The 24547-nt window shown below is 41.7% G+C and overlaps 1 long non-coding RNA gene across 1 annotated transcript in view; it reads right to left on the bottom strand.

The window, feature by feature from the left end:
* LOC149200892 (uncharacterized) overlaps positions 1-21262 on the bottom strand; it is a 33030-nt gene extending 11768 nt beyond the window's left edge. The window contains exon 1 of the long non-coding RNA XR_016253389.1: positions 21182-21262. This is a non-coding gene — a long non-coding RNA (uncharacterized LOC149200892). The remainder of the gene's footprint in view (positions 1-21181) is intronic.
* Between the last annotated feature and the right edge of the window lie 3285 nt (positions 21263-24547).

The following is a 24547-nucleotide window of genomic DNA, read 5'->3' as shown; positions in this document are numbered from 1 at the left end:
TTATCAAATGTCAATTGGTATGTCCCATTTTCGAGCACTCCATGGATATGATGCATTTTTTTTCTGACATGATATTTGGAGATAGCAAGACCCTAGGGGAAAAGGATTAGGTTCAAGAGAGCAAGGAGATTCTCCGAGCTCTCGAGGACAACTTGCAAGTAGCCCAGAATCAACAAAACAGACACAAGGTGGAGAGGCAGTTTGAGGTGGGGGACATGGTCTACCTACACTTGAAGCCTTACCGACAGTCTTCACTCAAGAAAGGGGCAGAGAAGCTCAAGTCGCCCTTTTATGGGCCATACAGGGTGGCCAGGAGAGTCGGGGAGGTAGGTTACAAGCTGGAGCTACCCACGAAGAGTCGGATTCACAACGTATTTCATATTTCATGCCTGAAAAAGGCATTGGGGAATCAGGTTACAGCAGCCACTGAGTTGCCTTCGCTGGATGATGAGAAGCACTTAGTATTGACACCAAAGATCATATTTGAGACATGGGAGAGGAGGTTGAGGAACCAAGTCATCCAGGAAGGGTTTGCTAGATGAGGATGCCACTTGGGAGAGTGAGAAAATTTTACAACATCCAACTTTGCAACTGCTTAGGGACAAACAACATATGGGAGGGGAGGACTGTAATGTCCCTTAAATATTTTGCTAAGGAAATCACATTTTTCTATTTTTGTCAATTCTGGGGCCTAAGGCAATTTTGGGGAAAAGTACTTAGGACAAGGGGGTTGAAATTATTTCCTTAGTGGAATATGGGGGCCACTTTCCCATGAAACACGCACCCCCTTGATGGAGAAATTTGAATGGCTAAGGAGTAACTCAAATTGCTTGATGAAGGGGCCCACATGAAGGAAGAGAGCAACAATTGTAAATAAGAGGAACGCAACATCATTTGGGGCTTTTGATCATTTGGCATTTACATGGTTGCTCTAGCTATTTAGCAGAGTCACATAATGTTGTTGAGCACAAGAGTTTTCCCAAGGAGGAAACTCAACGTTTCTTTAGTGGACTTCGAGTGCCACCCTAAGAAGTCTTTCTTGTCTTGTGGAGGCTGAGAGAGAGAGAAAGCTCTATCTCCACGCATTTCCTTGGCCAGTTGGGACACAGAACCAAGGAGTACGTAGTTCCTTTGGAGATTGGGAGTCGGGTATTGAGGCCACATCCATTGCGGGGCTTTCATTGTTCAAATTGCAGGAGGAAAGAAGGGAAATTGCAAGAGGAGAGAGAGCCACACTCAGTAGAATGAATTTCCTTGTTGGGCCTTGCATAGTACAACCACAAGACTGCATTGTTCTTGGGTGGGATTGTTTGGGGGTGTAGCTTGGACGGAGAAATTTGGAGCAGGGGTTGATTGGGGTTGATAGAAGAGAATTTTAGAATAGTTTCCAACATTTGGGTGAGATTCCCAAGCCATATTTCCTCATAGGTTATCATTCTAGGCAGTGTAGAAGTGTGGGAGAAATAGGGGCCATTTTGGAGCTTCAAAACTAGAGTAAACCCATTCTGGGTATTTTTGTGGTTTTGGCAAGGATCTCATAAATAATCTGGCAAAATTTTCTGGGCAGATTTGAGGGATCAAACAGTGGTTCCATTCAGCCAACAATGCACTTCTTCAAGCAGACATTTGTTGGGGAGTCTTTCTGCATCATTTGGGCAGCTGATACTCATCCACCTAGGGCTTGTAGCTTGCTCTAAGCAAGCCCAGGTACACTCCTTCAGATATACAATAAAGTTGGCCCATTTTAACATTATTTTTGGCCGATTTTTGTTTATCTTATTGGGTGTAAATTTTTATTATGATGAATGTACTGCAATTGCTTGATTATCACTGTTAATTTTCCATTAGCAATATTACAGTGGTATCAAAGCATGTTCTTGGCCAGTTGTGGCCTTAAGAGGAGGTGATGACAGGGTGTTTATTGGGGCCGTGAATCAACATAGAGGCAAAGGCTGAGGTAAAGGCAGGGGTCAAGGTAGAGAAGGGGAACCGTACCCATTTTTTGATATGGAGCTAGAAAATATCAAGGGTCGTATGGATAACCAGGAGGATAATGAGCAACCCAGAAAGGTGGGCCAAAATCAGGTTCTAGAGGAGTTGTTGAGAACCAACCAGCAGATGTTGAGGTACGATCATCTGATGATGGACATGATGCAACAAGTGATAGGGTTGCAGGTGAATGGGAGGCCAAATGTAGAGCACCAGGGTGATGGGGGTTACAGAGCTGGAGAAGGTAGTCGTACCTATCAGCCCCCACACACCCCTCTGCGTGGATAGGTAGGCCATCACACCATGCCTCATTTCGTGGACGGGCCAGAACCCGAGAGGGAACCAGACCCAGTTGCAGATTTAGTCCATTCAGTTGCATTCGGTATTGACGGGTACGAGGGGTTGGATGCCAAGATTAAGAGGGTGATGGTCTCCCCAAGACCATCATTAGTGACAGGGACAGCCGATTCATGGGGGCTTTCTAGCAAGAGTTGTTCAGGTTGGTGGGGATCGAGCTTACACCAGCACCAACTATCACCCCTAGACTGATGGGTAGACCGAGATTGTGAAAAAGTGGCTAGAAGAGTACCTAGAGCATGGGTGAGGTGGTTTCATCTGGGAGAGTTTTGCTACAGCACCACTTATCACATGTAGATTGGTATGTCCCCTTTTCGAGCACTCTATGGATATGATGCATTTTTTTTCTGAAATGATATTTGGAGATAGTAGGACCCTAGGGGCAAAGAATTGGGTTCAAGAGAGCCAAGAGATTCTTCGAGCTCTCAAGGACAACTTGCAGGTAGCCCAGAATTAGAAAAGATGTATGCTAACAAACACAGTGTGGAGAGGCAATTTGAGGAGGGGGCATGGTCTACCTAAACTTGAAGCCTTACCGACAGTCTTTAATCAAGAAAGGGCCAGAGAAGCTCAAGCCACGCTTTTATGGGCTTTACAAGGTGGTCAGGAGAGTCGGGGAGGTAGCTTATAAGCTGGAGCTACCCACGGAGAGTCGGATTCACAATGTATTTCATGTCTCATGCCTGAAAAAGGCATTGGGGCATCAGGTTACAGTAGCCACTGAGCTGCCTCCGCTGGAGGATGAGGGGCACTTAGAATTGACACCAAAGACCATATTTGAGACAAGGGAGAGGAGGTTGAGGAACTAGGTCATCCGAGAACACATAGTCAAGTGGAAGGGTTTGCTAGAAGAGGATGCCACTTGGGAGAGTGAGCAAATTTTACAGCATCCAACTTTGCAGTTGCTTGGGGACAGACAACATATGCGAGGAGAGGACTGTAATATCCCTTCTTAAATATTTTGCTACGGAAAATCACATTTTTGCCATTTTTATCAATTTTAGGGCTTAAGGCAATTTTGGGGAAAAGTACTTAAGGACAAGGGGGTTGAAATTATTTCCTTAGTGGAATGTGGGGGCCACTTTCCCATGAAACACACACCCCCTTGATGGAGAAATTTGAATGGCTAAGGAGGGAGCTCGAATTGCTTGGTGAAGGAGCCCACATGAAGGAAGAGAGCAACAATTATAAATAAGAGGAAGGCAACATCATTTTCTGATATGGATGTGGAAAATATCAGGGGTCGTATGAATAACTAGGAGGATAATGAGCAGCCCAGAAAGGTGGGCCAAGATCAGGTTCTAGAGGATTTGTTCAAAACCAACCAGCAGATGTTGAGGCAAGAGCAGCTCATAATGGACATGATGGACCAAGTGATAGGGTTGCGAGTGAATGGGAGGCCAAAGGGAGAGCACCAGGGTGATGGGGGTTCTAGAGATGGAGGAGGTACCTGTGCCTATCAGCCCCAACACACCACTCTGCGTGGACAGGGAGGTCGTCCCACCATGCTTCATTTCATGGACGAGCCAGAACTCGAGAGGGAACCAGAACCAGTTGCAAATTTAGTCCATTTAGTTGCATCCGGTTTTGACGAGTATGAGGGGTTGGATGCCAAGATTAAGAGGGTGATGGTCTCCCCAAGACAATCATTAGTGATAGGGACAGTCAGTTCATGGGGGATTTCTGGCAAGAGTTGTTTCGTATGGTGGGGACCGAGCTTACACCCAGCACCAACTATCACCCCTAGACTGATGGGCAAACAAGATCATGAACAATTGGTTATAAGGGTACCTATGCAACTATATGACGGGGTAGCAAACAGCAGGGGTGAAGTGGATTCATCTGGGAGAGTTCTGCTACAACACCACTTATCACATGTCGATTAGTATGTCCCCTTTTCGAGCACTCTATGGATATGATGCATTTTTTTTCTGACATGATATTTGGAGATAGCGGGACCCCAGGGGCAAAGGATTGTGTTCAAGAGAGCTAGGAGATTCTCCGAGCTCTCAAGGACAACTTGCAAGTAGCCTAGAATCAACAAAAGATGTATGCGAGCAAACACAGGGTGGAGAGGCAGTTTGAGGCGAGGGATGTGGTCTACCTACACTTGCAGCCTTACCAACAATCTTCACTCAAGAATGGGGCAAAGAAGCTCAAGCCACGCTTTTATGGGCTGTACAGGGTGGTCGTGAGTCAGGGAGGTAGCTTACAAGTTGGAGCTACCCACGGAGAGTCGAATTCACGATGTATTTCACTTCTCATGCCTAAAAAAGGCATTGGGGCATCAGGTTGCAGTAGCCACTAAGTTACCTCCGCTGGATGATGAGGGGCACTTAGTATTGACACCAAAGACCATATTTGAGATAAGGGAGAGGAGGTTGCGGAACCGGGTCATCTGGGAGCACTTAGGCAAGTGGAAGGGTTTCTTAGATGAGGATGCCACTTGGGAGAGTGAACAAATTTTACAGCGTCCAACTTTGTAGTTGCTTGTGGACAAACAACATATGGGAGGGGAGGACTGTAATGTCCCTTCTTAAATATTTTGCTAAGGAAAATCACATTTTTGCCATTTTTGTCAATTTTAAGGTGTAAGGCAATTTTGGGGAAAAGTACTTAGGACAAGGGGGTTGAAATTATTTCCTTAGTGAAATGTTGGGACCACTTTCCCATGAAACACGCACCCCCTTGATAGAGAAATTTGAATGGATAAGGAGGGAGCTCGAATTGTTTGGTGAAGGAGCCCACATGAAGTAATAGAGCAACAATTATAAATAAGAGGAAGGCAACATCATTTGGGGCTTTTGATCATTTGACATTTACATGGTTGCTCTAGTTGTTTCGCAGAGTCACATAGTGTTGTTGAGCACAAGAGTTTTCCCAAAGAGGAAGCTCAACCTTTCTTTAGTGGACTTCGAGTGCCACCCTAGGAAGTCTTTCTTGTCTTGTGGAGACTGAGAGAGAGAAGCTCTAGCTCCATGCATTTCCTTGGCTAGTTGGGACGCCGAACAAGGGAGTACATAGTTCCTTTGGAGATTGGGAGTCGAGAATTGAGGCCACATCCATTGTGAGGCTTTCATTGTTCAAATTGCAGGAGGAAAGATGGGAAATTGCAAGAAGAGAGAGAACCACACTCGGCAGAATGAATTTCCTTATTGGGCCTGTGTAGTACAGCCACAGGACTGCACAGTTCTTGGGTGGGATTGTTTGGGGGTGTAGCTTGGATGGAGGAATTTGGACTAGGGGCTAATTGGTGTTGATAGAAGAGAACTTTAGAAGAGTTTCCAACATTTGGGTGAGCTTCCCAAGGCATATTTCCTCACAGGTTATCATTCCAGGCAGTGCAGAAGTATGGGAGAAAATAGGGGTCATTTTGGAGCTTCAAAACTATAGTAAACCCTTTCTAGGTATTTTTCGAGTTTTGGCAAGGATCTCAGAAATAATTTGGCAGAATTTTCTAGGGAGATTTGAGGGGTCAAACAGTGGTTCCATTCAGCCAATAATGCTATTGTTCAAGGGTCAGTGCATACATTTGTTGGGGAGTCTTGCTGCATCATTTAGGTAGTTGATACTCATCCACCTAGGGCTTGTAGCTTGCTCTAAGAAAGCCTGGGTGCACTCCTTCAAATATATAATAAAATTGGCCGATTTTGGCATTATTTCTACCATTTTTGTTTATCTTATTTGTATAAATTTTTATTGTGTTGAATGCACTGCAATTGCTTGATTATCACTGTTAATTTTCCATTAGCAATATTAAAGTGGTATTAGAGCATGTTCTTGGCCAACTGTGGGCTTAAGAGTAAGTGATGACAAGGTTGTTTACTGGGGAGTCTATCGACATAGAGGCAGAGGCAGAGGTAAAGGCAGGGATCGAGGTAGAGAAGGGGAACCATACCCATTTTCTGATATGAAGGTGGAAAATATCAAGGGTCGTATGGATAACCAGGAGGACAATGAGCAGCCCAAAAAGGTGGGCCAAGATTTGGTTCTAGAGGAGTTGTTGAGAACCAACCAGCAGATGTTGAGGCAGGGGCAGCTCATGATGGACATGATGCAGCAGGTGATAGGGTTGCAGGTGAATGGGAGACCAAAGGGAGAGCACCAGGGTGATGGGGGTTCCAGAGCTAGAGGAGGTAATCGTACCTATCAGCCCCCACACACCCCTCTGCGTGGACAGGGAGGTCGTCCCACCATGCCTCATTTCGTGGACAAGCCAAAACCCGAGAGGGAACCAGACCCAATTGCAGATTTAGTCCATTCAGTTGCATCTAGTATTGACGAGTATGAGGGGTTGGATGCCAAGATTAAGAGGGTGATGTCCTTTGGGGAGTACATACACCTAAAGGAGAGACATACCACTGGGGCCGGGACACATTATAGAGGGGGGCAATCTAGCCAGGAGGTACAAAAGATAGCGGGGAAAGTTACACTCCCCAACTTTGATGGGTCAGCTAAGAGATCAACCAAGGCATGGGTGCAGAAGTTAGACACATCCTTTCACTTGAATCCCATGCTTGAGACAGATATTATCCGGTTTGCTACTCTACACTTGGAGGGTGATGCCCAGGATTGGTGGTATCAAGGGTTGATTATGTTGGGGCATATCTGCATCACTTCTTACATAGAGTTCACCCGAAGGCTGATTGAGAGATTTTAGAGGAAGGACCTGGAGCTACACTTCAAGGAGTTGCCCAATCTAAGGCAGACTGGCAGTGCAGAGGCCTACATTTCGGATTTCCATAAATTGGTCGTGATGGTGACTGACATTTCGAAGGCTCGATTGATCATGTTGTTTGTGGAGGGGCTTGTTGAGCCACTTCGTGGTTGGGTGAGGGCCTACAAGCCCAAGTCATTGATCGACGCCATTTCCAGGTCCCAGGATATGATTGACGCAGTGCCCAAGACCCAAGCTTTCATCCCAACTAGACCCACTGCTCCGCAAGGGAACCGAGATACTAGACCCCCTCAGAGAGATGGAGGACATAGTCAATTGGATACGACTAGTGAAGTTGCAACACTAGATCGGTTAGTAGGTCAATGTATCTTGTTCAGGGTAGGTTGTTGGTGAAATTTGTTGACACCAAACACTAGTTTTTTATTCCTTGTATCAGTGATTGTATGAGGGCCATGATCCCTAGTGCAAGAGCCCTAAACAGTTGTATGACAGTTTGTTAGTATAACAAAATTGGGTTATTGAAAAAATTGTAAAAAATTGTCTATATTTCTGCACTAGTTGATTTACTATTGTTTATATTTCGTTGTGCAAAGTAGTTTGTTGTGGTATTTGGATTGGTAGTGTCAGTGATTGTAAGAACCTAACCTATATTCCAGTACCATGCAGAAACAACAGAACACCCAAAATCCTAGTGTTGTCTACTAGCACAATGGTTGATTGGTCAAAGGCTCAGTATGCTTACTTGCTCAAAGTGGACCAAAAAAAACATATAAATTTAAACATACCATTATGATAAACAAGTTGATGTCTTGAATGATGATGATTGAAGTGGCTTCTCATTCAGAGAGAGAAACTCTCCATGAGATCTCTACACCTATTATTAATTGCAGAAAATGAATAGAAGACACTTGATTGTTAAAGGAAGGATCATGGACATGATTAACCATCTAATGTTGTTAAAAATGTTTTGGCAAGTTCTAATCTAAGCAGAGAAGGTTTCTCCTAGTCCAAGTCTCAACCATTGGGAGAAAGGATTAAGGGCGCGGTTATTAGCCTCTCAACCGCATGGAAGAAGGCATATGCGTGCAAATGAGCTTGTAAAACTAAAATCCTATGAGACCAGGAGCAAACTAGGAGTATGGCAGACCTACAAACATGGAGCAGATGACGGAGAAATTTGTGAGCAAGGACGCTTTTAAGATCTATCTAATGCTTTACTTATAATAAAGAATGTGGATGTCTTGGTTAATCTTATGTTTGCAGGACACTGAAATATGCATATTAGTATGTTGTTTGCCTTTACATGATCATTTAAGCTAGTATATGACAATATTTGATAACAGTCTCAAGGACTTGACAAGATTTGGCTTATTGGCTTGACTTAGTATAGATGAGCAATATTGGCTTGGATAATTGATGATGCCTTAGAACTTTGACATGATGCTTGATAGTTCATAGATATGTTTTGGCCTATGGTTGATTGAATTCACGGTACTAACAAGTGAGTTTTCATCAGATTTGGTACTTGACAATGTTATGGCTTGTTTGACATGGTGGGCATTGTGACTATAAGTATTCACTATTGATTCTGTATTGGCATCATTGGCATTTGGCACCTTGGTTGAAGCAGGAACAATTGGGATTCAGTGTGCAATGAATATTGGCATCATTGGCATTTGGCACCTTGGTTGAAGCAGGAACAATTAGGATTCAGTGTGCAATGATTTTTACTGCAGAAATCTCACAATGAATGGATGAAACTTATATGGCTTATCCTTGGTGTATGCATTTATAATATGATTCGTATTATGATCATATGGATGACTTGATGAAACTTGGCTTGATATTGCTTGGTAAATGATAGTTATTGACTTGACAAGATTGTAACCTGGTATTTGGACATGAGCTCTACCTAGCACCTGGACTGAAGAATTTGAGAGGAACTTTTATGACTTTAATATTAATTTATGGTATGGCATTTAAGGCTTGATAAACTGACTTACTAACTTAGTTGTTTTGATGGCACAGTATTGATTTGCGTGAGGCTGAGTAGATTGGTTTGATAAGTATAATGTTTGTAGATAGCATTGTATGGTTTGAATCAAGCTTCCCGAACCTGGTATGTCCGCATTGACAGTTACCTAGTGAAGCCAAGAAGATGTGTCGATCCGAACATCTACTTCAAAGTGATCCAAGGTATGCCTTTGATTTTGGTTTTATATGTTGATGGTATATTCTTGACAGGTAATGAGCCTCTGATGATCAAAGTAAGAGGGAGTTGGCCTCTAAAGTTCGAAATGAAGAATCTTGGCATGATGAATTACTTTCTGAAGTTTGGAAAAGAAAAGAAAAAAAAATGTATGTATATATATATATATATATATATATATATATATATATATATATCATGAGGCTATTGAAGAGTTCTTTGGAAAGTGGAAATGCAAATTCTTGGACACTTTGATTGAACTTCAAGAAGTTATGCAAGAAATATTGCTAAATCCGACTTGGCAACCGGCAATTGATTAACACCCAACTAGATATACGTTTTGCTGAAAACAACCTGAGTCAATTCGTGATAGAGTCGCTTCATACACATTGGTTTTCCGCCAAGCACATGTTTGAGATATTTGCATAGGACGATCAATCTTGGTCCGAGATATACTTCCAGAGATGTATGACAACGTGGATACACTAATGTTGACTAGGCTAGAAAGCATTATTGTCAGAAAAAGCACGTCTAGGTGTCATTTTAGCTTGGGATCTACCATAACATTTTAATGAGTAGGAAATAAAAGTTTGTGGCTTTAAGCACGACCGAGGTTGAGTACATTGTTGCCAGCATGACTAGTTGTGGGGCAGTTTGGTTACGGAAGACTTTTTGGAGAGTTGTTTGAGCAGGTTCTGGATATGACAGTGATATATTACGACTATAAAGAGTGGTATCCGATTGGCAGAAAATCCCATATATTGTTGAGCCTAAGGCATCTTCATACATCGAGGCAGTGTTGCTATATGAGACAAGCTTAGGCTTATGATTGTTGCTTCCATGAGAGGGACGATGAACCACCGTTGATGGTTCGAAACGTTGATCACAACTACAAACCTAATGCGAGATGAATCCAGAAGAAGATGTACACAAACCTGAAGATCGCAAAAACATAAAATCTGAGAATAAGGTATCCTTTTGTGACATGTATTTATTTTAACATAATATTTTATTTGATGACCTACATGAACAGGAAATCAAAGGACTGATGCTCTTAATAATGTATGAGGCAGTATGATGTTTAAGCAAGTATCGAATATGAGCACGTTGATAGAGAGCAGGACTGATCAAGGAAACTGAGACAACTCTTCCCCCCTGTTTGAGCTCCAGGGTAAGGAATTGAGATGTAGGGCTCCTGGGGTTGATGGTTATCTGGACAATAGGTTATCGTTCCTATTTGTCACCCGTAGGGTGGAAGATGTTTCTCCTGTTGATTTTTGGTAGATTCGAATGTGCTCTAAGCCTCAAAATTTGCAGGGAGGCTAGGACATTCCAGAATACCCAAAAATCGTTTTGGGAAATTCCACCAGGAGACAGTTTTATTAAAATAATTAATTATTTTTAATGGGTGCCTAAACCTAAACTTAAGAAATTAAAATAATTAAAGGGTATTAATGAAACTGGGTGTGAATCTTCTAGAAGAACACAGAGATAAAGTCAATATGATCTGAGCCATTGATTAGAATCTAATCTAGGTCGTTGATTACTCAACTAGAAGATTATAAGGACTTCGATGGGCATATGGAAAATACATCGGGTCAGAGATCAGAGATTGATTTTTTCAAGAGAGCAACAGTTGTCGAAGAAGGTGATCGAGGAGATTTCTTGCAGTGAGGGGCAGGGATAATTTTCCGGAGGAAGTTTTCCCGATCTGAAGAGTACGAGGCAGAGAGGGCAGAGAGTAGTCTAGAGAGGCAACACTGGGCCACGCAGAGGCAGCGTAGAGCTACACTGTGGCAGCACAGAGCTTCAAAGGGAGTCTGTATTTCTGTTGGCGAACAGTTGGGATCTAGTGTCGAAGTCAGAGTTTGAGACCGAGAGGTTAGAGGGCTGAAGTTTCCAACAAGCAGAGGATCGAGAGGAGGTGTAGCACAGTCCCAGCAGTAGTGATGCAATAACTGTGTGGGTGTGATGCAATACTGCGCAGAGACAACACAGAGGCTCATCTCCAGCACAAATCAATGTTGGATTTCCCAGTGACAGGGTAAGATCATCTCACTATCTTTTTGTGCAGTTAGATCTCTGTATAGGATTGCTAGTTTGGGCATCCGAAGAATTGTACTCAGAAATTACTGCATAATAATACAAACCCTCAGTTGGTTTTCCCACATTGGGTTTTTCCGGGGACATTTGTCCAAAAACAACGGTGTCACTTATGTGTGCTATTTCTTTCTTGCTCAGTTCTTGTTTCTGCATACTATTTACGCTGTGATGGTTGTTGTTGTATTTATTTCGATGTTTACCGTATAATACTGTAAATAATTTGATTCAGTAGGAGAAATATAATCATTTGTTCCATTAGTGATTCGGGGATTCCGAATTTTCACACGGTATCGGAGCGCAGGTGAAGCAAGAGAGCAAACTAGAAGAAACAGAGACAACGCAAAGGCTTATCTCTAACGCAGACCGGAAGATGCACAGACAACGCAGAGGCTCATCTCCAACGCAGATCGGTGCCGAATTTCCTAGTGACAGGGTGAGATCATCTCACTATCTTTTTGTCCAGTTAGATCTCTGTATAGGATTGCCAGTTTGAGCATCCAAAGAATTGTACTCATAAATTATTGCACAATAATACAAACCCTCAGTTGCTGCCCCAGTTTCCCACATTGGGTTTTTCGGGGACATTTGTCCAAAAACAACAGTGTCACTTGTGTGTGCTATTTATTTCTTGCACATTTCTTGTTTCTGCATATTATTTAAGTTGTGAAGGTTGCAGTTGTATTTATTTTGATGTCTATCGTATAATATTGTAAATAACTTGATTTTGTAGGAGAAATATAATCAGTTGTTGTAGTAGTGATTCAGGGCTTCCGAATTTTCACATGGTATCGAAGCGCGGGTGAAGCATGACAGCAGATCAGAATAGCCAAGCGTTGAAGAGAAGAAGGGAGATTGAAGTGTTGCATAGGCAGTAGATCGAATCCCCAGAGGAATTGCGCAGTCCAGGCCAGGAGGGCAAGATTCTCAAGGAAGATCTCTCTCTAAGTGAGTTGACAAAGAGGTAAGATTTTTAGATCAAGATTTGTCAGTGGCAGAGGGAGCAGCGCAGAGCAATCTTCAGGTGAGATGCAGTTTTTTGTAGCAGTTGGGGCAAAAAAATGTCAGAAGAAGGAAGGAGACACTTTTTGAGGGAATTTCTTCCTCGGAGAATTTAGCCAAGGAATTTGATTTCTCAATTGTTGAGCAGCAGTAAAGAGGATCAGATCTATAAACTCCAGCAGGGAGTGCGTAGGCCAGCCTAGCAGCAGCGCAGAGGAGAGAGTACGCAGTTCGAAATTTTGTTGGTAGAGATGGCAGCTAAAGGGCTGAGAGATCAAGATCGGTTGGACAGAGCATCCAACTATGTGATCTAAAAGGCTAGGATCTCCTGCCTTTTGGATTAGCATAATCTCAAAGCCTTTCTCAATAGTGTGGTAGTTGAACCTGCAGGTGCGGATCCACTCAAGAAGTACAAGGCTGAAATGGCGAAGGCCAAGCGATTGATCCTCGATGGAGTGAGGGATCATGTTGTATGTCACATTGCTGGCAAAGGGACGGCCAAGGAGATGTGGGATGCCTTGGCTATGTTGTATCGGGTATTTTCTGAGCAGCGGAAGATGTACCTGGAGGAGAAAATAAGATCCACGAGGATCCAGAAGGGTGAATGCATTGATTCATTCCTATCGAAGCTTCAGGAGGTCCGAGATTCATTGGCAGCTGTAGGATCAGCGCCTCAGCCTACCGAGATGGTGAGGTTGGCCCTCAATTCAGTCTCAGAAGAATGGCATGTGTTTTTCCAGAGCATCCTGCGCAGAGAGTGATTGTTGGATTGGGATGGAATGTGGGCTGCTCTTCAGCAGGAAGAGATGAAGCGAGACTTAGTCAAGTGCAAACTTGATAGCAACAACAACAGTGGGACGAAGCCCACGGAGGAGGAGGAGAATGCAACCCTTGCATCAACGAGGCTATAGGAGCAACGGAGGCAGAAGAAGGACGTCTCAAAGATCAAATGTTTCTGGTGTGATGAATTTGGTCACTACGCTACACAGTGTCCTCTCAAGAAGAAGGAAAAGGATGTGAAACATGATTCGCAGGCTGCAACCGCAAAGATCGAGGAGGAGGATTTTGCCATGATTACCTAGATACCTCCAGGGAAGAGGTGGGGTGATCTAGTATTGTAATTCGAAAGAATAGCAAATGGGCAGGATCCTTGAGGAATCCACCTCTTGGATCAATACCTTGCTACAGGAGCCCATATCAGGAGTAGCAGGATGGACCAGTGTTAGTGGGTGCAAAGTAGTGTCGAAGTGACAATTGCAGTAGCTAGGAGCGTCGAAGACTGAGCATCGCATAGCAGAGTTGGCAACAGTTCAGTTGGCCCAATGCAGAGTCAGCAACAATGCAGATGCTTCAGAGGGTCAACGCAGAGACTAGCAGTAGTCAAAACTCTAGCAACAGATGCATCATGTTGAACATTTGTTCAGTATTTTGGATGTTTTTCCATCGTTGTTGTAGCAACAGCAGCAATTGGAGAGGGTTGCAATGCAGATGCAGTTTTGGCAGTGGCAAGGCCAACAGCAACACAAATGCAACATTTGCGCAATAGTTGGTGGGCAGAGATGTCAGACATCAGCAGCACAAAGGGAGATGTTACAGAGTCAGGGTGATGCTTCAGCAAGTTGCATTACTAGAGCACATTCCTCGCTAAGAGGGAGTGTTGATTTCTAGTAGCATCGGATGTGCTCTAAGCCTCAAAATTTGCAGGGAGGCTAGGACACATGTATTCCAGAATACCCAGAAATTGTTTTGGGAAATTCCACCCAGAGACAGTTTTATTAAAATAATTAATTATTTTTAATGGGTGCCTAAGTCTAAACTTAGGAAATTAAAATAATTAAAGGGTATTAATGAAACTAGGTGTGAATCTTCTAGAAGAAGACGGAGATCGAGTCAATATGATCTAAGCCATTGATTAGAATCTAATCTAGGTCATTGATTACTCAACTAGAAGATTATAAGGACTTTAATGGGCATTTGGAAAATACATCGGGTGAGAGATCAGAGATTCATTTTCTCAAGAGAGCAACAGTTGTCGAAGAAGATGATCAAGGAGATTTCTTGCAGTGAGGGGCAGGGATAATTTTATGGAGGAAGTTTTCCTAGTATAGAGAGTACAAGGAAGAGAGGGCAAAGAGTAATCCGAAGAGCCAGCATTGGGCCACACAGAAGCAGCAATGAGCTACGTTGTGGCAGCGCAGAGCTTCAAAGGGAGTCTGTATTTCTGCTAAGGAACAGTCAGGATCTAGTGCCGAAGCCGGGGTGTGAGACCAGGAGACTAGTGGGCCAAAGTTTCCAGCAAAGAGAGGATCGAGAGGTGCAGCGGAGTCCTAGCAGTAGTGATGCAATAACTACATGGATGTGATGTAGTACTGCGTAGAGACTACACAGAGGCTCATATCCAGCGCAAATCAGTGCCAGATTTCGCAGTGACAGGGTGAGATCATCTATCTTTTTGTCCAGTTAGATCTCTCTATAAGATTGCCAATTTGGGCATCCAAAGAATTGTACTCAGAAATTACTGCATAATAATACAAACCCTCAGTTGTTGCACCGACTTTCCCACATTGGGTTTTTTTGGGGACATTTGTCCATAAACAACAGTGTCACTTGTGTGTGTTATTTCTTTCTTGATCAATTCTTGTTTCTACATATTATTTAAGTTGTGAAGGCTGCAATTGTATTTATTTCAATGTTTATCGTATAATACTATAAATAAATTAATTAAGTAGGAGAAATATAATCAGTTGCTGCAGTAGTGATTTAGGGATCTGAATTTTCACAGCTCCCCTATCTTAGTCTAGTAGAGTATTCCCCAGTTTGCATCATGCCACAAGCTGGGATTTTTGGTATTGTAGCTCCCCATCTAACCAATGGGTTGAGAGGGATTGGGGGTGTGTGATCCTTACCTTTGGTAAATTGGGTATCTCACCCAAGCTTATGGTACAAGGTGTCCTACCACATGACTCTTGAGGGCCATTGTTGGGAAGATCAATCGGCAAGAGAATGGATGAGACATTGTATTTCGCCTATTGCCTGACAAGTTGATTCCAGTAGCATCAGATGTGCTCTAGCCTCAAAATTTTGCAGAGAGGCTAAGACACATGCATTCTCCAAGACCTAGAAGTCATTTGGGAAAGTTCCACTTAATGTATTCCTAAGTCTAAACTTAGGAAATGTGATTAATCAAAGGGTATTAATTAAATCTGGTGCGAATCATCTAGACAAAGACGAGGATCAACTCCCAGTTAATCTTAGCATTTGATTATGTTTTAATCTTGCTCGATGCTCCAACAAGAGATTATAAGGAGTTCGATGGGCACTTGGAGAACACACTTGTGCAATTTGATTTTGTTAGGAAGTCGATTTCCAAAGTAGCCGCTGTGAGTTGCCCGAGGTAATTCAGTAAAGTTGAAGCAGTGAGACAGGGGCAGGGATAGTGGACCGGAGGAGATTTTTCAGTTCTAGGGAGTGCAAAGCAGAGAAGGTAGAGAGAGGTTCAGAGAGGCAGCAGTGCCACGCAGAGGCAGCGCAGTGCTTCGGAGGGAGTCTGAAATTCTGCTGAGCAGCAATCGAGATCTAGTGTCGGAAGCCAAGGTATGAGACCGAAGGGCTAGAGGGTCGAGTTTCTAGCCAACAGAAGATCGAAGGAGGAGGTGACGCAGTCCCTAGAGGCTGTGACGTAGATCTGCGTAGGATGACACAAAGGCAATGTGGGGCTAGCCATCTAGAGCCTAGATCATATTCGGATCGCCAGTGATAGTGTGCCATTTTTCTCACTACCTCTTTGTCAGTTTATTCTTTGTATCAGATTGTCGATTTGGGCATCTAATGATTTGTACTCAGATTACTACTGCATAATAATAAAACCCTCAACTGTTGCACCAGTTTTCCCAAGTTAGGTTTTTCTAGGGACGTTCGATTTGGGCATCTAATGATTTGTACTCAGATTACTACTGCATAATAATAAAACCCTCAACTGTTGCACCAGTTTTCCCAAGTTAGGTTTTTCTAGGGACGTTTGTCCAAAGACAACAGTGTATCTGCGTGTGTGTTTATATCTTTCATGCGCAGTATTTTATTTTTTGTAGGCTACAGTGTATGTATTTCAATATTTGCCGTAGAAAAACTGCAAGTAATTTGTTCAAAGTAATTTACAAATAGGAGAAATATCATTTGTTTGTTGCAATAGGAATCGGATCACCAATTTCTCACATGACATAGTGTGAAAGACGTATGCTCCCTAATGAGATGACTTGGGGTGAGAGTGTCCCACAAGACCTTCCTCATTGTCATTGGATTTCAGGTTGAGACTGAGCTCCCTGATGTGGTTTTAGGTTGAAATGTGCTCCCTAATGTCATTCCAGATTGAGATAAACTCTTTGATGTTGATGTGAATTGAGGGTGGTACCTTAAGCTCCCCTCCGATGGCAAATCCTTCTTCTTTTAGATTGGAGTGTTCAGCATATGAGCAGAGACAAGATATAAGCAAGGATAAGCGAAGATGAGTCGAGGTGAGCAATGATGACATTTGATGACGAGATACTTGAGATAGGACAAGAATTGATGACAGGATACTTGCGATGATTACGTGATGCAGTTGGAATTTTTCCCTAGCTGAGAGGAACTGTTAATTTGGAAGCTCAGTGAAAAATTCCAATCATGGTACTAGATTCCTCTTTTCGAGAGGACCAATTTCGATCTTTGAAGCACTGGATTTGGACAAGGGAAAGTGTATTTTGAAGTGAAGCCCACATGTGCACAAAAGGACTGGTTGGCCCTAAAGAGAAATTGGACACCCTTGGAAGCCTATAAATACAAGTGACCTCAACCTCATTTCGACAACATCATCATTCATTCTTCTTTCTTTGGTTTGGCTCGCACAAGTCTAAGACAGTTCGCAGAGATTGCTTCGTACAGGTTTGAAATTGCAGTGTCGGAAGCTCGCACGTGTGATTAGGGCTTTCGGTTCCCAAACACAAGCATGCTACAGGGTATTTTCAGTCACAATGCAGGCTTATGAGTGTGGTTGGAGGGTTCATTCACATGCACGTACACTCTCTTCGTGCAACTGGAAACTAGGGTTTGATTTTTACAACTAACCGCAAAATTCGACAATTGACCGCAGACTTCGACAGCTGATTGCAAATATTGATAGTTGACCGCAGGCTTCTGAATTAGGATTTTGATTATTAGCATTATTGGGTTCATCTCTTGGATGTTGTTTAGTTGATTTTGCTGGACAGTTATGTTGTTGAAGATATGGATCATTGTACTCTCTTTATTGAAATATTCAATAGAAATCTAATAAGAAGAATTTGAAAGGGTTTCCCCGTAGTGGGTTTTGCCCTGGTCTCCGACCAATCCTGGTGTCTCTATGTGTGAATGTTTTTCTTCTATTGTTCCTTTATGTTCCATTGCATTGATGGTGATATTTTTTTCTATATAATTATATATGATGTTGAATAATGTAGTAAATCTTAATAATGTTATGATGTTGAATAATGTTGTAAATCTTAATAATGTTATGATGTTGTGGGGTGAATTCAATATGTAAATGATGAAATGTGATTATCTAAAGCAAAGATCAATAAAACCATAAGAAAAATTAACAATTGGAGCCATCTATAGTGACCTAAAGGGGCAGGATCATTGATAGAGGGAAATCAATGTTGTTGCATATAGAGAGCCAAAGGACCGAGCAGAGGTGTTCAGGATACGACCAATGGAGTTGTGAACTGCACTATATAAACTAGTAAGTCAGTGTATCTTGTTCAGAGTAGATAGGTGGTCAAAATTGTTGACACCAAACCCTAGCTTGTATTCCTTGTATCAGTGATTGTATAAGGGTCGTGATCCCTGGTACAGGAGCCTTAGACAATTGTATTGCAGTTTGTTAATATAACGAAGTTGGGTTATTAAAAAACTATACAAAGTTGTATATATTCGTGCACTAGTTGATTTATATTGTTTATATTTCGTTGTGCAAAGTAGTTTGTTGTGGTATTTGGCTTGGTAGTGTCAGTGATTCTAGGACCCTAACCTAGATTCCAGTACCGTGGAAAAACAAGATGGTATTAGAGCTACTTTGAAGGGCTAGTGAATCAGAGTGTGCACAGCGAAGCAACTCAGAGGGAATTGAGAATGTCTAGATCATGGAGCAGATGTTTCAGCTGAATACATGGAGATGTGGTCTTGACTAGCTTGGCAACGAGATTGGTTGGGAGTTTTGGTAGATTGGTGGTGAACCTGGTGAGCAACAATTTGTTGTAGGGCAGATTATCGATCATGGACTTCCTATGATTTGCCATAGATCGTTGCGACAACTCTAGGAATGCTTTAGCATGGACGAGATTAGCATTATCGAGATTGCTTCATGTGATAAAGAACATCTTGGCAAACTAGTTTCTTCTTTGGGCATTGATGTTGCATATCTGAGATTGGAGGGATGTGCACGTGTTGTGTTTGACCCAGAAGTATGGGTGCTTGCAAGACTAAGTTGCGATGATGATGGCCACGCTCAAACGCAGCTCAGAATGATCTTGTAGGACACGAGATCAACAAGAGGTTGAGCCAATGGAGATCATGTAGACTCAAAAGTAGTCTAGCTTCAAAGGGAGCAGCCCTATGGAAGTGTTGAGATCTTCAGGTTCAGATGAGATGAGGCGGAGGCATTATCAAGATAGCATGGTTCATTCTACAGAGTATGTTGCAGTGGTGGACGCCAGATGGGCTAGTGTCGACGATGATGATGATGGAGACTTCCTAGTTTTGGAAGTACCTCCCTCGCTAAGCGAGAGTGTTGAGCTTTGTAGCTTGGGAGGTACTCCAAACTCTATGCTATAGGGTTGTGGAGGAATTGGCACCACAAAGTAACTTGTGAGCTAAGAATCCAAGTGTGTGGGCTTTACACCCAAGCTTGTAGGTGTGAAACCTTGTATGGATTTGGACACTTGGCATGGAGATTATAGGGCACACTTAAAGGAACAAGGGGCCACTTGTAGCACCAAGAGAGGCCTTGTGGATTGAGAGAAAAGAAATTTTATGCAATTATGTAGGTGAATTTGTCTTAAGTTTCAAGTTGGCCTTGACTTGAGGAGACCATTGAGAAGGTTAGACGTTACCCTAATGAATGATATAAATAGAAGTGAGGAGGAGCCTCATTCCTCACCCAATCAAGTAACTTACTCCTCATGAGAAGACTAAAATAGGAGGTCAAATCCACATGCAAAGAGGAGAAAGGATCAAGTCTAGTTAGGGTTCGTTTCGAGACTGTTTTGGGTTGTGGTTAAGCAGTTAAAGGCAACAAGTAGAAGGAGACTAGTCTGAGACTTTTCAAGGCGAAACATGAGCATGAAAACAAAAGCAATCTATCTCTAACAAGCCGATATTTCTAAAGTATTACAAATGGAAGAAATTATGATTCTTGGAGGGCCAAGTAGCCTACTTAGCAACCAAGGATAGGTCGTTGTCATCTACAATAGGAAAGAAGAAACCAAAGGTTGTTGTAGTGGTTTGCAAGATGGTTGGATCTGCATCAGTTTGTCCTAATTAGGGATGAGTTCTTCAAGAAAAAGTCTCCCTCAGAACCAAGGGTTTTGGAGAGAAAAAGTGGATGTCTACAAGGAGAAAAAGTGCAGGATTGGTATACTAGTTTAGGAGAGTATTTGGAGCAACCAAAAGAACAATTTTGGGAGGGCCATAGTGACTTGCTCCAAGCCCTTAGTACAGTCACTTGAGAAGGAATTTGAGGACTGTTAGAAGGGCATAAGAAGGGATGCTCAAGACTAATCTTTGAAGGAAAAAAGGAGGTCAAGGGAGCAATTTGACTAGCACAACTTTGTTGTTGAAGGACGTTTGACAGTGATAGGTGGCAGCCCTCCATGCCCCAAGTTTGCCTCATTGAAGCAGCACAAACAAGAAATAGAGGGAAGAAGTCCCTAAGAGTTGTATTCTTGAATGACTAATGAGTAGATAGTGGTCAAGAAGTCCCAAAGGAGCTGAAGAGCAGCAGTGGGTAGTCTAGAGTTGCTCATAAACGAAGTTGTGTACAACTCAACAAAAGACCCTATGTCTTGGTTGTTGATGGACTAATGATAAGCTAGAGGGCAGATTGGAGTCGTGTTCAGTGACCTAAAGGAGCAGGATCATTGATAGAGGCAGATTGGTGTTGTTGCAGATCGGGAGCCAAAGGATCGGGCAAATGTGTTTAGGATACGACTAGTGGAGCGGTGAAGTGCACTATATCAACTAGCAAGTCAGTGTATCTTGTTCAGGGTAGATTGGTCGTCAAAGTTGTTGACAACAAACCCTAGTCTATATTACTTGTATCAGTGATTGTATGAGCGCCATGATCCCTAGTACAGGGGCCCTAGACAATTGTATTAGAGTTTGTTAATATAACAAAGTTGGGATATTGAAAAAAATGTAGAAAGTTGTCTATATTTATGCACTAATTGATTTACTGTTGTTTATATTTCGCTGTGAAAAGTAGTTGTGGTATTTGGATTGGTAGTGTCAGTGATTCTAAGACCCTAACCTAGATTCTTGTACCATGGAAAAACAACAAAGCACCCAAAATCCTAGTGTTGTCTACTAGCACAATGGTTGATTGGTCGAAGGCTCAGTATGATTGCTTGCTCGACCCTACCATCCTCCTCTCTAGGGCATGTTGTGTGGGGGTGTGCGTGTCATGTGGACCAAATTAGCATATAAATTTAAACATACCATTTTATGTATATGACAAACCACTATTTAAGTGGTACTACCCGAGAACCATGCTATAAGGAGAAAACATCGAGCAAACAAATAATAATAAAATTATTTTGTTGGAAAAGAATATGACTCACCCATCCTCCGCGTTGCATCTACATTTCCTAAGATATCTTCTCCACTCAACCCTCCCAGACACTATAATTGTAGTCGCTCGCTGCACATAGCAATATTATATATGAGATGATAAATAAACCACCAGAGCTTAAAGGATAAATATATAGAGCGATGAATTAACCATACACATACCTGCCCTCCCTTGGCTGATATTATAACAACGACAATCATGAACAATAATCCCTGAACATGTGAACCCCCATGTAACATTTCCATTTCTTTCATATCAAGGTTCTAGGGAAAATCTTGACTCTTACTACCTCAAAACCATGACAAAATGATAAATCATTGTGCAACTAACAAATATTTCATATTAAAGGACATTAGTATTGTGTAGGAGAAAAGTATGCCTCACCCATCCTTTGTGCCACGTTTGTAGAATGTCTAGTACATCTTCATCATTTGACCTTTGTAGACCATACGATTGTAGTTGATGAAACATAAAAAAGATCAATATAGTTGACTATGAGAGCATAGATAAAACATAATAGTTTGAATAGCAAACAAATGGAGCCACAGATGCTTTTAAGTGAAGTGCATTGCATGTAGGTATGTTGACTCACCTTCATTTATGAACAATAACCTCATTTCCATTTCCATTTCCACACCCAACAAACGAAACCAAGACCAAACTACAAAAAAAAATGCAAAACAAAAGAAAATGAGTACAACACAGCATGGACATGCTCAAACTCAACAAAACAAAACATTCAGACAAGAACAAATAAAAATTTGCAAACATCCTCTCTTCACATCATCTCTCCTGCAATGTTTTTTCCCCCGCTAAAAGGTAAAAAAGTGGGTTGAATAAGGTTAAAATACACACACAATTAGTAATATTAAACATATTTCAAAACCAATAATTATTCATAATAGAAAACACACCTCCCCTAGAGTTTGTTTTATAACGATGGACACTCTTTTGTATTCCACTTGCTCGTGCTCATCAGAACCAATCTACAAAAGATACACCATAAGATATTCGAATCGTTATATAAGTTAAACTAGAGAGTACGCAATAATTAATCGTAATAAGAAACACACCTTTTTTTGAGATTTTTATATAAAAGGAAAGAGTCCATTTTGTATTTCATGTATTCATGCTCACTGGAACAAGCCATCTACTATAGATACACAATAAAATATTAGATTCTTGTAAAATTCAAACTAGAGAGTTTGAACGCATGAACTTGTCATGCAACTTAGTTCGAGTCCATTCATATTCCATGCTTATCTCAAAAAAATATAAATTTTCTAAACAAGATGCACTTCTATCGAGAATAATACAAACAAGGTTTTCAAAAGACGTATTTTTTTCCGAAAAGGAATCTATGCATATCTAAAGATATTGAACACCCAAAATCCTAGGGTCCAAAAGGCGCTAGTGTTTTATGTTAGCACAATGGTTGATTGGTTGACCTTACCCACCTCCTCCATAGGCTTTCCCTCAGACCAAGGATCGATTGTATCCTTAAATAAGACAAGCAATGACTAAGGGGGCCCCCTTAATGGTCTACCTAGCGAAAGGGCTCAATTACTACTCCAAGCCAATAAAGGTGATGTCAAAACATGTGTCTATGACAACCCCTCCATGTTACTATTGTCCCTTGATGGATCAATCTCACTATTCCTTATGGTGGTCTGGAATACATTACGTGTTAAACCCATAAAAAATGTTGGAAATGGAATGAATAAAAGACGACATGCTATATTGAAACATGCATCACATAGTAAACACAAAACCCCGATAACACCATTCATGCTCACTAGAACAAGCCATCTACTATAGATACACAATAAAATACTAGATTCTTGTAAAAGTCAAACTAGAGAGTTTGAAAGTATGAACTTGTCATGCAACTTAGTTCGAGTCGATTCATATTCCATGCTTATCTCAAAAAATTATAAATTTTCTAAACAAGATGCACTTCTACCGAGAATAATACAAACAAGGTTTTCATAAGACGTATTTTTTTCTGAAAAGGAAACAATGCATATCTAAAGATATTGAACACTGAAAATCCTAGGGTCCACAAGGCGCTAGTGTTCTATGTTAGCATGATGGTTAATTGGTTGACCTTACCCACCTCCTCCATATGCCTTCCCTCAAACCAAGGATCGATTGTATCCTTAAATAAGCCAAGCATTGACTAAGGGGACCCCCTTAAAGGTCTACCTAGCCAAAGGGCTCGATTACTAATCCAAGCCAATAAAGGTGATGTCAAAACATGTGTCTATGACAACCCCTCCATGTTACTATTAACCCTTGATGGATCAATCTCACTATGCCTTATGGTGGTCTGGAATACATTACGTGTTAAACCCATAAAAAATGTTGGAAATGGAATGAATAAAAGACGACATGCTAGATTGAAACATGCATCACATAGTAAACACAAAATCCCGATAACACCAAAACGATTTTCATTAAGCTCTTAAGAGAGGAATACTCATGTTATCCAACCATGACTTACAAATGCAGAAGTCTTTCCTTTATATAGAGTAGGTAAGGACTCCCTTTTCATTAAAATAATATTTTTATAAAATCCCTTGGACCTGGTCTAAATTCTAGAACTGATTAATTAAATATAAAATAATAAAAAATGCATGTGGCTTTGCCACATGTACAATAAAACATAAAATGACAGTTTCGTCAAGAAAAAATCATCCTTTAACATCCACAACATAATTTTGATCACCTTGAAAAGAGATTCCACTACTTAATTAGAATGCCCCTGGATGATTTGTTGAATGATGTCATGTCCCCAATTAATAATTTTGCTAAGGGAATTCTCAATTTTGCAATTTTTGGCAGTTAATAAATATTTAGCATATAACCTTAGGAAAAGTGGGTGGAAAAGGAATATTTATAAAGGTGCCACCCCCAAACATTAGAAAAGCCAAGAAATTTGATGGGAAGTGGAGAGTGGGGGCCACTCCAAGGGAATACGCACCCCTTGGAGGAATTCGAATTGGGTGAGAGAGGGAATTTCATGGGTGTAGCCCACAAGGAGCATGGGGGATGGCTAGCTACAAATTGGAGCTGAGACTCTCATTTTAGGGACTTTTTTATCACTTGACAAACTTTGTTGTTGCTCATGTTGTTTAGCTGAGTCACAAGCGTTGTTGAGCACTAGCGTTTCCTCCGGGAGTTGTTGTGGGCAGTCTAGGTCAAAGGTATTTGGAGCTGGGTTGTTGTGTGGGAGTTGGAAGGGAGCCAAGGGGAGATTTTCCACTATTTTGGAGGGCTGCAAAGACAGAATTTCCTGCAGACCGAAATTCACTGGTTGTGGAGAAGTGCTGGGAATTTCAAGTCAATTTTGGAG

Source organism: Pinus tabuliformis, chromosome 2_1 (genome assembly GCF_031772625.1).
Source record: "Pinus tabuliformis cultivar Carrire ecotype Pingquan chromosome 2_1, CPIR1, whole genome shotgun sequence".
Classification (NCBI taxonomy): Eukaryota; Viridiplantae; Streptophyta; class Pinopsida; order Pinales; family Pinaceae; genus Pinus; species Pinus tabuliformis.
The sequence above is the reverse complement of the archived record's forward strand: the minus strand, read 5'-3'. Positions and strand labels throughout refer to the sequence as shown.